Genomic DNA, 10,775 nt, shown 5'->3' on the forward strand with positions numbered 1-10,775 from the left:
CAAATAGCACCCTCTACTGGCCAGTCCACAGTCATCTGCTGCCACCACCAACAAAAAGGCATCTCACCTTAAAACGTCTATACAGTGATCTGTCCTGGGAAATTGAAGAGTTAAAGATTAATGTGGAAGTGTTGAGGTGGGCATAAGAAACAAACAAATATATATAAATATATATTTATATATATTTATATATATATAAAATGCATAGAACTGTTGGGAAAAAAAATATATGCTGTGTTGTGGGGTTCAACTATGAATTTCAGTAGAGTTTGGCTATTTTACACGAAGACACAGTCTGGCCACAACTTTGTGGTTCGTTTCTAATTTAGATTTCAGTAGAAGCTGACTGACTGAGCAGGAAACCATGTCCTCCTTTCATTGGCATGGATAATTTCTCTCCAGACTAGTGAAGGTATAAAACTTTTTCAGAAATCTTTGGAAAAACAGCTAATGGTCTCCTCCAAGACAATCCAAGAGATGCATACATTGATTCTGCAGTGCAAGAACAGTCTATGTACTAAAGCACTGTGGTTTTGGAGGCTTATGCACAGACGATATTCAGGACACGCACATACATCAAGCAGGCATACTAGACAGATTGCCCTTCCTTTCACTCCTCTTCAGAGCCTTTAGTGGGTTCTCTCAAGGTTGAGAGAAATTTGGCTGTTACTGCTTTAACCTCCACAAATGCCTAATGTCATTTACTCACACATCCTGGCAAAAAGTTCTGTCTGATCTCTCCCAGTTGTTCTCCCTCCCTCACTTTCTCTCTGTCACTCTCTCTCAATTTACCCTCCCTTTCCCCCCTCTCCCTTCCTCCCCCAATGAATTTTCTTCTAACTGCCTATTTTCTTAGTTTTCCATCTGCTTTTCCATTTTTTCCTAGGAGTGCTACAACTGAACTACCAGAAACATTGCACAAGAGACTACAGACAGTTTGCTACAGGAAGAGGAGTGTTTGGCACTGCAGTGCAGGAATGACCTGGTGATGTGGCACTCGGTTGACAAACCACTTTTCTGCAAACCAGATCCAAATTGCACTGAAATCGGTGAGGGTCTTCCTGTCAGTCTAGGTCAGCTTGGAGCAGGCCCATGGTACACATCTGGATGTAGTTTGTTTAGGGGGGCCTGCATTACCCCACCTTTTATCTGGTATCACTTTTTGAAGTGGTTAAGGAAAGTATCAGCCTTACATCCAATGCTCCACTCTTTGATTCTTCTTTGACAGTAATGAGATTAATATGTGATTTGCTCATCTGTGTAATTTTTTCTTACAGTAGATTTAGATTTAGATTTTTTTTCTCCATTGTCAGTATGTTAACCCCATAGAATGTTTAATCAACTCTTTTAAATGCATAAGTTGTTTTTGTTTTGTTTTGTTTTGTATTATTTTTAGGTAGAACTCCACAGTTCTGCATGGGCATGATAGACTAGCTCACAGTATGGTTTACTAATCTACTGAATTAGTAGTAGAATTGCCATTAGATGAGAAGAATAATATCTGGGGGATGTGAACACCTGTGCTCACATCCATGTGCTGGGATGTGTAGAATTGCTGCAGAGAATTCTAGTAGAAAAATCTAACTTGAAAGATTTCCAAAAATCAGAGAAGTTAGGCTATATTTGGTAAATTCCAATGATTCATTGCTTGTTTGTATCATATAGAATATCATTTATTTTTTAAAAATTCAGTATTCAGTAGTTTCTGGGAGAAGTCTTTGTTTCCACTAGTGCACAGTTATAGGTGACAGGAGGAACAGAAGTGCAATGTATTTGCTTTTCCTAGTTGGAAATTCCTTAGATATCAAAGCTGGAACCACTTAGAAGTGGCTACACAAATGTGTCATGGAAGATAATAACTTCTCTCCTTTCCTGAAAAATGTGTCCCATAACATCAAAACACTTTTCTTTTACTGAAATATAGCCTGATTCTGTAATTTTGGTTTTACTTAGGAAAGAATTTGTTTATTGAAGAATTCACACAGGCCTATTTTCAGTTGTTACAGAAATGGGTTGGAATACATCTTAAAATAAGGTACAATTTCATATTTATGTAGAAGATTTGAATAACACTCACAGTGGAATCAAGTTATATTTTTGTATTTAAAATGCAATACTGACATGTTTTTCAAGGCAGACATTACATATAATTTTGTATTATCCTTTGATGATAGTATATACATGTACTAGTAAAGAATTTTCAGGAGTATATAAACTTGGCATGCTAAGAAAGAACATTTAGAACAGGATTGCTTTGAGTTGGAAGCATTTCAAATCACAAGGTTTTTCTATATTTGCAATCAAAAATTGGAAACAACTCCTCACAAAAATATTGGACTGGACAGTTGACATGCTCTTACCTGTAAGAAAATTAGATTGTTCTGGCAAGATGCTAGCCATCCGTCTAGAATAGCTGTGAAACATAATTGTCCCAAATATTCCCACTTTTTATTTATTTATTATTTTTTTTTTCCTTGGACTTTTGAAAGTAATGTGGTGTTGTACAGTAAACTACAATCTATTTTACTTAAAGCAGTACAGAGGAAGGACTTTTGCAGTTGATGTCAATGTCATGGTTTTAAAGTTTTTATTTGTTGTAAACCAAAGCAACTATCTCCAACTTTGTTATCATTAATGAATGGAAATACTGCAGAAAATCCTCCACTATTCTGAATGAAAAAAATGTGACATTTTCAAGTTTTCTTCCTTTTTTTTTTTTTTTTTTTTTCCTAAGAATAAAGCTTGTTTCCTGATTTTATATCTCTTGCATACAAATAGATCACATCAGAAAATGGTGTTCATGTTATGCTTAATACTATTTCCACTATTTCTTTAATAGGAGAGGGGATAGTCCAAGCTGGATGTGTAGATGCAGTCACAAGTTACTCCACTTTCATATGATCACAGGTATTTTGTGTCCCCTGGCACACCCCTTGAGAATCCCTTAGCACTTTAAACCCATCCATCCCTAAAGTTATTGCCATAGAATTTCGGAGTCAGATGATGGAGAGATGGGAGGTCCACCCCTGAAAATGAAGTGGGAGAGGAAGGTGTCTGGCAAATAAAATAATGGTTGGAGAAAGACTGTTCTTGGAGACTAATAACTGTATGAAGGATGATCACACACTCCCACTGAAGCCAACAACAAAGGCTCAGTGAGGAGGTTGATGTTGTCCTATGAGCAGGGGTTCACCCTGCAGTAATAGTTTAAGAATGGTTGGTACAAAGTAGCATGAATTACAACAAATCAAATTATGTAGGTAAGTTCTTTGTATAGGCAGAGTTTTATATGCTGGTTGAGTCAGCTGTTCTGGACAATTACTTTTAAAGAGAGGGACAGGCACTGAGTCACATTTGTGCAGCTGAATTTGTTGCAGGACAAGTTGCTTTAGGCACCCTTTGTGCATTGTCAGCCTTTTTTGCATCATACTCAAAGAACAGACAGATCGGTGTTTGCAGAGGTTGCAACTAATGTGTTAAATACACTTAAGACCCATAGCTTATTAGTAAGGAAATTAAGGATCATAAAATACAACAAAAGACCTAGTGTTCAGCAAGGCAGCAACTTCAGCAGCTCAATGTTAATATTATGAATAGTATCAAAGAACTCTTAGCGAAAACTTAACAACTGTTACTTTAATTTACCAGCAAAGATCTTGATCTAAAATAATTTCTGATACTTTAAAAAAATCTTAATTAAAACTGCTATGCTGTTCTGATATATAAGAAAATATGACATCACTAAATTTGGTTGATATGGAAAAGTTAATCAACTGGCACTTTTGGTGCAATTGGATACAGGCTGTAAAAGCAAGCCATAACAAACTTAACATTCAGCCTTCAAGATTCAGGGTTAAATTTCCCAAACTGCAGCTCACACCTGCAGATCATCCTCATGCTTGCAAGAACATGCCACTGCTTTCATGTTCCTTAATTTTTTATGGATATAATTTTCAAGTTATGGATCTCACTAATCCGCAAATACTGCATCAGACAAAGCAGATAGGAGCAATGACTAATGCAATAGTGATTGCTCACAAAGAAAGAGAAGGGATTAAAAAAAAAAATCCAAATGATTTAAAATTTATTAGGAAATACAGAAGAAGAATGGCAAAATGGGACTTAAATGCAGAGCAAAATTTCAGGATGGGGAAGGTTCATCATTTGCCTGGCATCTGCTTGGGAACAGCTGTCTGCAAAAGCCTTCTTTTCTCTACAACCAGGAAGGAAGTGCTCCTCAGGGATCTTGGCCAGATGTAGAAAAACAAGGAAGAAAAGATAGGGGAAAGCAGCTGCTCACTATTTAGCAGCTGAGGTGAGAAACCCATGACATGAGCTGAAAATGAGGGCTCTCCTGGGAGAGGACATTCAAGTGTCCAGCCAGGACACTCTTGCCTTTCTGCCAGCACATTTATGTCCATTATGCAGATAGAGAAATGGTGTAACAGGGAGACTTCAGGCAGACAAATCTTAGTGGAAATGGATCACTTGCTACTTAGTATATTTTATATGAATGAGTTGTGTCAGGAGAGTCCTTTTACTGAAGGATGCCCTGCAGTACCTGAGAGTGACTGGAGTGCTCCAATAAAGTGCTCCAGTTTCCTTCTCCACTCAGTAAATATAACCTGGCTATACTACCCTGATATCAAAAGGCCCAGTGGGAATATAGCTGTAAGCCTTATAAGACCATTTTGGTTCCTATGTTGGGATGATACTAATTGTATAAATTTGGCCAAAGTTCTTGTACTTCATACTTTCCTGTAACATAATACCTTCTACCAGGCACTGCATAAAGCCTGTTTTTTCATGAGTCTACATAGAAACTTCTTCAATAACTAGCTTATTTTTATGAACTGCTGGTATTATTTGGATATCTTACAGCTTTTCAAAATATTTTCAATACATCAAGAGACCTACTGGTGAGATACCTGCAGGAATATACTTGGGGAAACCTAGCTGCACATGGAAATGAATTTGCAGGAGGCTGCAGCTCTGAACAAGGTTAGGGGCACTGGCAAGCACAGTTTTGTGGGGCTGGCAAAATGGCTCCCAGTAACTAAGCAAGGTAGTGGGAGAACCGTAAAGGTAACTCAGGTCTGTCTGAATGTGATGTAGTCATAGCTCTGTCTGCAATGTAGACATGCCTTTGCAGTGACTGCTTCCTACTCCACACGCTAAAAAGCAGAAGAGTGGCGTCTACAAGTCTGTCTGTGGGAAGGAGAGAGAGAGAGGGACTCATTAAGTGTTATTATCTTGTGAATAGACTTGGTTAGACAAAACAATAGGATAGCTGATGCTTAGGGGAAAGCTCCTCTGTGACGCGTTGGGGTCTATATCATTAACATTTCTTCAGAGAAGGAACTAAAGAAAAGAGTGCTGGCAGATCCCTTTGAAAACAAAAAAGTTGAAGAGGGAATACAGGGACACATGGGCACAGGAAATACGGACATTATGTAGAAAAAAGAAGTGGTACTTTTCCACGAGGAAACTGCTTTTTTCAAATTCGTTATTGAATTGAAAATTCAATATTCAATTCAATTCTGAAGAACCAGAGAAGAAATCAGGTATTTGGAAAAATAAAAAAATAAAGACAGATAAAGAGCAACGAGGATGATTAAAGATGTCCCCTGGCTACTCAAAAATGTAAGAAAGCCAAAACAAGGAAACATGTATGATTTTGTTTGGACTGGTATATTTCCCTCATTAAAAAAAATAAAGGAATCCTTAGAAATTCCCTGTAATCAGAAGTTTTCAAATATACCATAGGCTTACAAAGTAAATGGAAAATGTAACATTCTAACAACACTGGAGTTGTGGGTTGAGATGCAGTGGAGAGTCAAAGGTGTGTATACCTATGGGTGGTGTTGAGCTGAGACTGATCTCTTTGCTTTAATTTGCAAGATGAATAAGATAGAGGGAAAACTCTCTGATAAAGAGCTCGGAGACAATATTTGTTGCTTATACCCGTACTGGTACTACTGAAGGTCTTTGGGATACAAAATTTGTCAGACTGCAATTATAGGAGCTCTATGAAAGCACTATACAACTTGGATAACAATAATAATACTATTGAAACCCACCCATAAACAAAACAAATATATTAACAAAACATTATTTACAGCAAATTGAAACAAATGAACAAAAATCCCACCCTAACAGACAAGTATTCATGACAAATTTCAAAATAAAAAACTAGAATTACAAAACACAGAAAACGCAGATACTTTTTTTTTTTTTTTTTTTACCTGGTGTTAGTATTTAATCTATTTTTGTTGGTTTTGACACCCTCACAGTTCCTGAAGGAGAAAACAGAAATGATGCTAAAATGAAAATGCTCTGCATACTTTCAGAAGTGAAGGTGTATTAAAAAGACAAAGGCCACTTTTGTGGTGTATGAATTTATCACATTGAGGCTCCTCTTTTGTGTCTCCTACTTATGACACCATCTTGTGAATTTACAGCTGACAGACCAAGGTTGTCTGGACAAAATCTTCCTTAATATCATGTTTGTTATCTGATCTTCCACCTCTGAAGGTATCTACCCACAGATACTGAAGGACATTGCACCAGCTAAGGCAAAAATAAAGACTATGTAAGAAAATGGCAGAAGACTGTTTAGGAAAATCAGATGGCCATCTAACATACCAAAGAGGAAGAAGAAAAGAAGACAAAACAAGCTGATAAAGAGGATGGTTGAAGAACGTGGTTCTTCAGCCCCAAGTGGGACAGAGGTCTCTTATCATACAGCCAGCAAGCAGTGCCTGTATAGCCTTTGGAAAATAGGACTTTGCCTTCCAGCCAACAGAAGTGGAAAGAGGTACCATACTCACTCCAATCCTGTGTTGTTGAGGAAGATTTGTGCCAAGATTTGTGCCAGCAGAGCAGAAAGAGAAGGCACAAAGCAAGTATTCAAGTTTTGTTATCAGCAAGACTGTAGTGCCACGGTCCAACAGGTAATTTTACTGCATAAAGAAGTGAAATAGCTTTGGCTACTTTCACAATAGAGCAAGGCCTCCTAAAATAGCAATAGTTCCAGGCGCTTTATACAAACATGTTATTTGTCAGGATCCTGTTTGCTTCACAGAGATGATCGATGAATGTGGTATTTTTGTGCTAAATGTGACAAGTTTCTGGAACATTCCTTTCTGATGACCTTGAACTTCACTCCTTGCAAGGCCAAAAGAAATTGCAAAAGTGTGAAGACCATGTACATAGACTTTTTTTGACACTTGCTTCTTGATTAACCTCTGTTTTTAGAAAAACAACTATTTCTTCAAGTGGACAAAAGAGACATCAATGTGCTTACAGTAGTTTGGAAAACTGATTATTTAAAAGCCAACAATTCTTTTCAGGTAACTCTAGTGTGTATGCAAGGAAATTAAATCTTTACTTGTATCTGAGACATTTCGTTATAGATTTTAAAGTATAGGAAAAATCGGCTGAATACTTGCTATATAATACTTACTATGTTGTCTGTTGCTATATCACAGTTCCTTTATCATTATCCTGAAATAATATAATTGAAATGATATTAGAAAACAAAGTTTTTCCCCTGCTGGTAAATCTACAGCTTGGCTGTGGACAGCTGAAAACAGCAGCATGTGTAAAGCCAGAAGACCTTCTGTTAGATATATTTGGTGAGCTAAGAATAGTATTTTGAATGGAGAGAAAGTGGGAGGGAGAAAAAAAAAGTCAAAGCTATTTTGTCACTTTTTTTTTTTTTTTTCCTGCACCACTCTATTATGCTCTACAGCATTGTATGTTATATGTTGCAATGGTGAACTAGCAGTGAAGCAACACAGGTTCTTGGATATTCCCAATAGGAGAAGCAGAAAATGGTCCATGAAGCAGAATGAATGCACTCATTTTGTTAATTACAGTTCCAACTTGCTTAACATATTTTCATGTAAATAATTTATTATCTGTCATTTCTCCACAAGCTTTCATGGGTTTGAAATTCTTGAATGGGCTGAAGCATTACATGCCCTATTTCTATGAAACATGCTGTTCAAGAGACCTCCTGCATTTGTGTTTTGACATAACTCTAAAAATCCAAACACGTAGGTCTTTATTGTGGGTTACAATGTAATTAGAATGATGCAGCAACTTTAATGACAATGGAGAATAAAAGACAAATTTTCTTTGGAATATCATTACTGGTAATCTCAAGGCTTATTCTTCATATGAAGATCATTAAAAATTAGAAAAATATATAATCAAAATGGATGGAAAATCTACATTCCTCACAAGGTCAGCTTCTCTAGTTGTCATTAATGGCAAGTACTTTGAAGATATATATTTTCATCTTATTCAGAACAATCGATTTCTGCCAAGAGTGTTACGTCTAATCTACTTTACGCAACACTGAAAAATAACCCTTATATCAGTTTGAAACTTTAATCAAGTAGGATTGAAATGATACCAAATAAAATCATAGAAAATGGTAATTCTGTTGATTGAATTTTCATTCAGGCCTACAGATCTCTTGAGTCATTGACTGAAGCTCTTTTTACCATGTCTTTTTAACATCTATCCTGAAATGTGTACAGTTTTTTTTCAGTATTTCCAACGAAGTGTATGCTTAAATCTGTCTTTTGGGTACTTTATTTCCCAAGAGTAAATTTTCTGGACATTTCCTAAAACTAAGGATGTAGGCAAAAAACAACTCCTTTCAAATCTTTACTTTTATATCCAAATGGGTCACAAAGACAAAATCTGATTTCCGCACAAGTAGAAAAAATAGTTGATGCTAAATTTTCAGCCTAAAAAAAGTAATGTTCCAAACATAGAACTGGACAGTAATATGAGAGAAACTGTACTGTTCCAATAACAAAGTGATTGGCCAGGTACCATCTGCCTGTTGTATATCCCTCCAACATTATACTACACCTGGGCTATTAAAAAATGACCACACCAACATGAGAGATTTAGCAGCAACTACTCTGGCTGTGTTCCCACATTTCTTTATAACCTCCCTGGATCATATTTTTCTTCCCAGAATGGAAATGACAGAGAAGAAACTGTTGCAGTGACTTACTTCATGTAAAGCCTGGACTTACTCCCATGCACCACAGCTAAGGGGATCAGAGAACCTTTCTGCCCATTGTTGGCCAGCAGAAGTAGTTGGTGATTTGCTCAAAGTAAGCTTTGTGCTCTTATTTGGTTGTGTCTAGACAGCCGAATCCTTTGCTGCTATCCAAGGAATGTGCAGCTAATGTCAGTGATTTATTTACAGAAAAGCATTAGTTCTTGAGCATAGCCTTAACACAAACAGTGCAAAGTGTAGAAGAAATGAGGCAGGGGATCATCCCTGAGCAAGGTGCCTATTTACTACAGAGACTTCAGAGCCTAGAGAGCTCCAGGAGAATATAAAAAAGACCAAAGCTATTTAAAATCTCACTAATGAAAAAGGCAGTTAATATTTGGTATGAGAACCACAGGAGGGGTTTGGTAAAGGTGCATTTTAGACATATAAACACCTACTAAACACCTTCCAAAAATTACAAGCAGAAGAAGCAGAGCTACCTTCTGTTCTCCACTAGCAAACGGAACTGTCTTCTGATAAAGATTTATGAGCTGTCTTGAGTAATTCTATTTGTAGTCAATCGGTGGTTAGAATAAGCAAAAATGGCAACCTGAAAGGTCAGTCTGAGGAAAAAAAAAAAAAAAAAAAAAGCATTAGAGTGTTTGAGAATGGAAACAAATATCCAGACAATAGTTCAGTTGCTATAACCCTGATGGAGTTATGGCAACTTATAGAAATGACACATCATTTAATGACACATCTTTGATGGCATCTGAGGGAGAAAAGTTGATTATTAGTATTGTAAACTAGAACTAATCGCATATAAGACCAGATGACTTTCTCATAGAGTTGAGCAGATGTAAATAATTTAAGTCAGATAGTGAACATTACCTCTATTTATCAGTGTGCAAGAAGAAACACAGAAAGGATAATTGAGTTACCCACAGTCACACAAGGAAGGTTAAATATGGCTGTTATTTTCTAGGGTAAGGGTGGAGGCAGCAAACCAGAGAGTGCGATGTTTGATGGTAGATAGAATCCCAACTTTGCAGTAGCTTTGCTTTTAACTCGGCAATGCATTTGGCATATTGTCTATCCTATACATCAAGTTCAGGAAGACAATATGAACAGTTTCTAACTCTACCTCATAAACTTCCCTGAACAGGCACTGGAGTTACAATAACATCTTTGTTGGCAAACATTTCCAGGCACTGTAAATCTGTCTGACTCTACAGAAGAGATGGCTGATGTGCAAATCTCTAAGTCAGTGTTGTTAAAAAACAGAGCCCCTGTTCATCCATCTTGGGCCTTATTTTATAGCACACCATATAAATGAGAACTTAAAATAGTTCTTTATCCTTCCAAAGTGCACAGTCACTGGAAAGGATAACACAAGTTTACCCTTGGGAACCTGAATCAGCTGAGAAAAGAGCAACTGACGGACACATCTATGCTTGCCTTTACCTTTCCCTATCCAGGGGTAGCCTCTGACACTTTTGTGTCAGTGAGCATTTACTCGCTTAAGAAATTGAACCTACTCACACAAATGTTCACCAGACTGAGTCAAGGAGTTACAGTTCTTATCACTTAGCAATGGGGAAGCAACATGGTAGTGTAAAGAAATGTTCCCAAGGAATGCAATAACATGAGCTGGAATGATCTGGCTCCTTACCACATGAGGCCGTGGAGAGAAAAATTGCTATTCTTCCCTGCCTGTAACCATTCAGGAGGATATGTGTTGATCCTTTGT

The 10,775-nt window shown here is 37.1% G+C and overlaps 1 long non-coding RNA gene across 1 annotated transcript; it reads left to right on the plus strand.

The window, feature by feature from the left end:
* The first annotated feature begins 911 nt into the window (after window positions 1-911).
* Window positions 912-7,343, plus strand: LOC311434689. Its single transcript, XR_014691647.1, has 4 exons — window positions 912-1,049; window positions 1,954-2,035; window positions 2,840-2,907; window positions 6,294-7,343. It is a non-coding gene; the product is annotated as an uncharacterized lncRNA (long non-coding RNA).
* Window positions 7,344-10,775: the final 3,432 nt, after the last annotated feature.

The sequence above is a fragment of the Aythya ferina genome (assembly GCF_964211825.1).
Source record: "Aythya ferina genome assembly, chromosome: 3".
NCBI classification, from domain to species: Eukaryota; Metazoa; Chordata; class Aves; order Anseriformes; family Anatidae; genus Aythya; species Aythya ferina.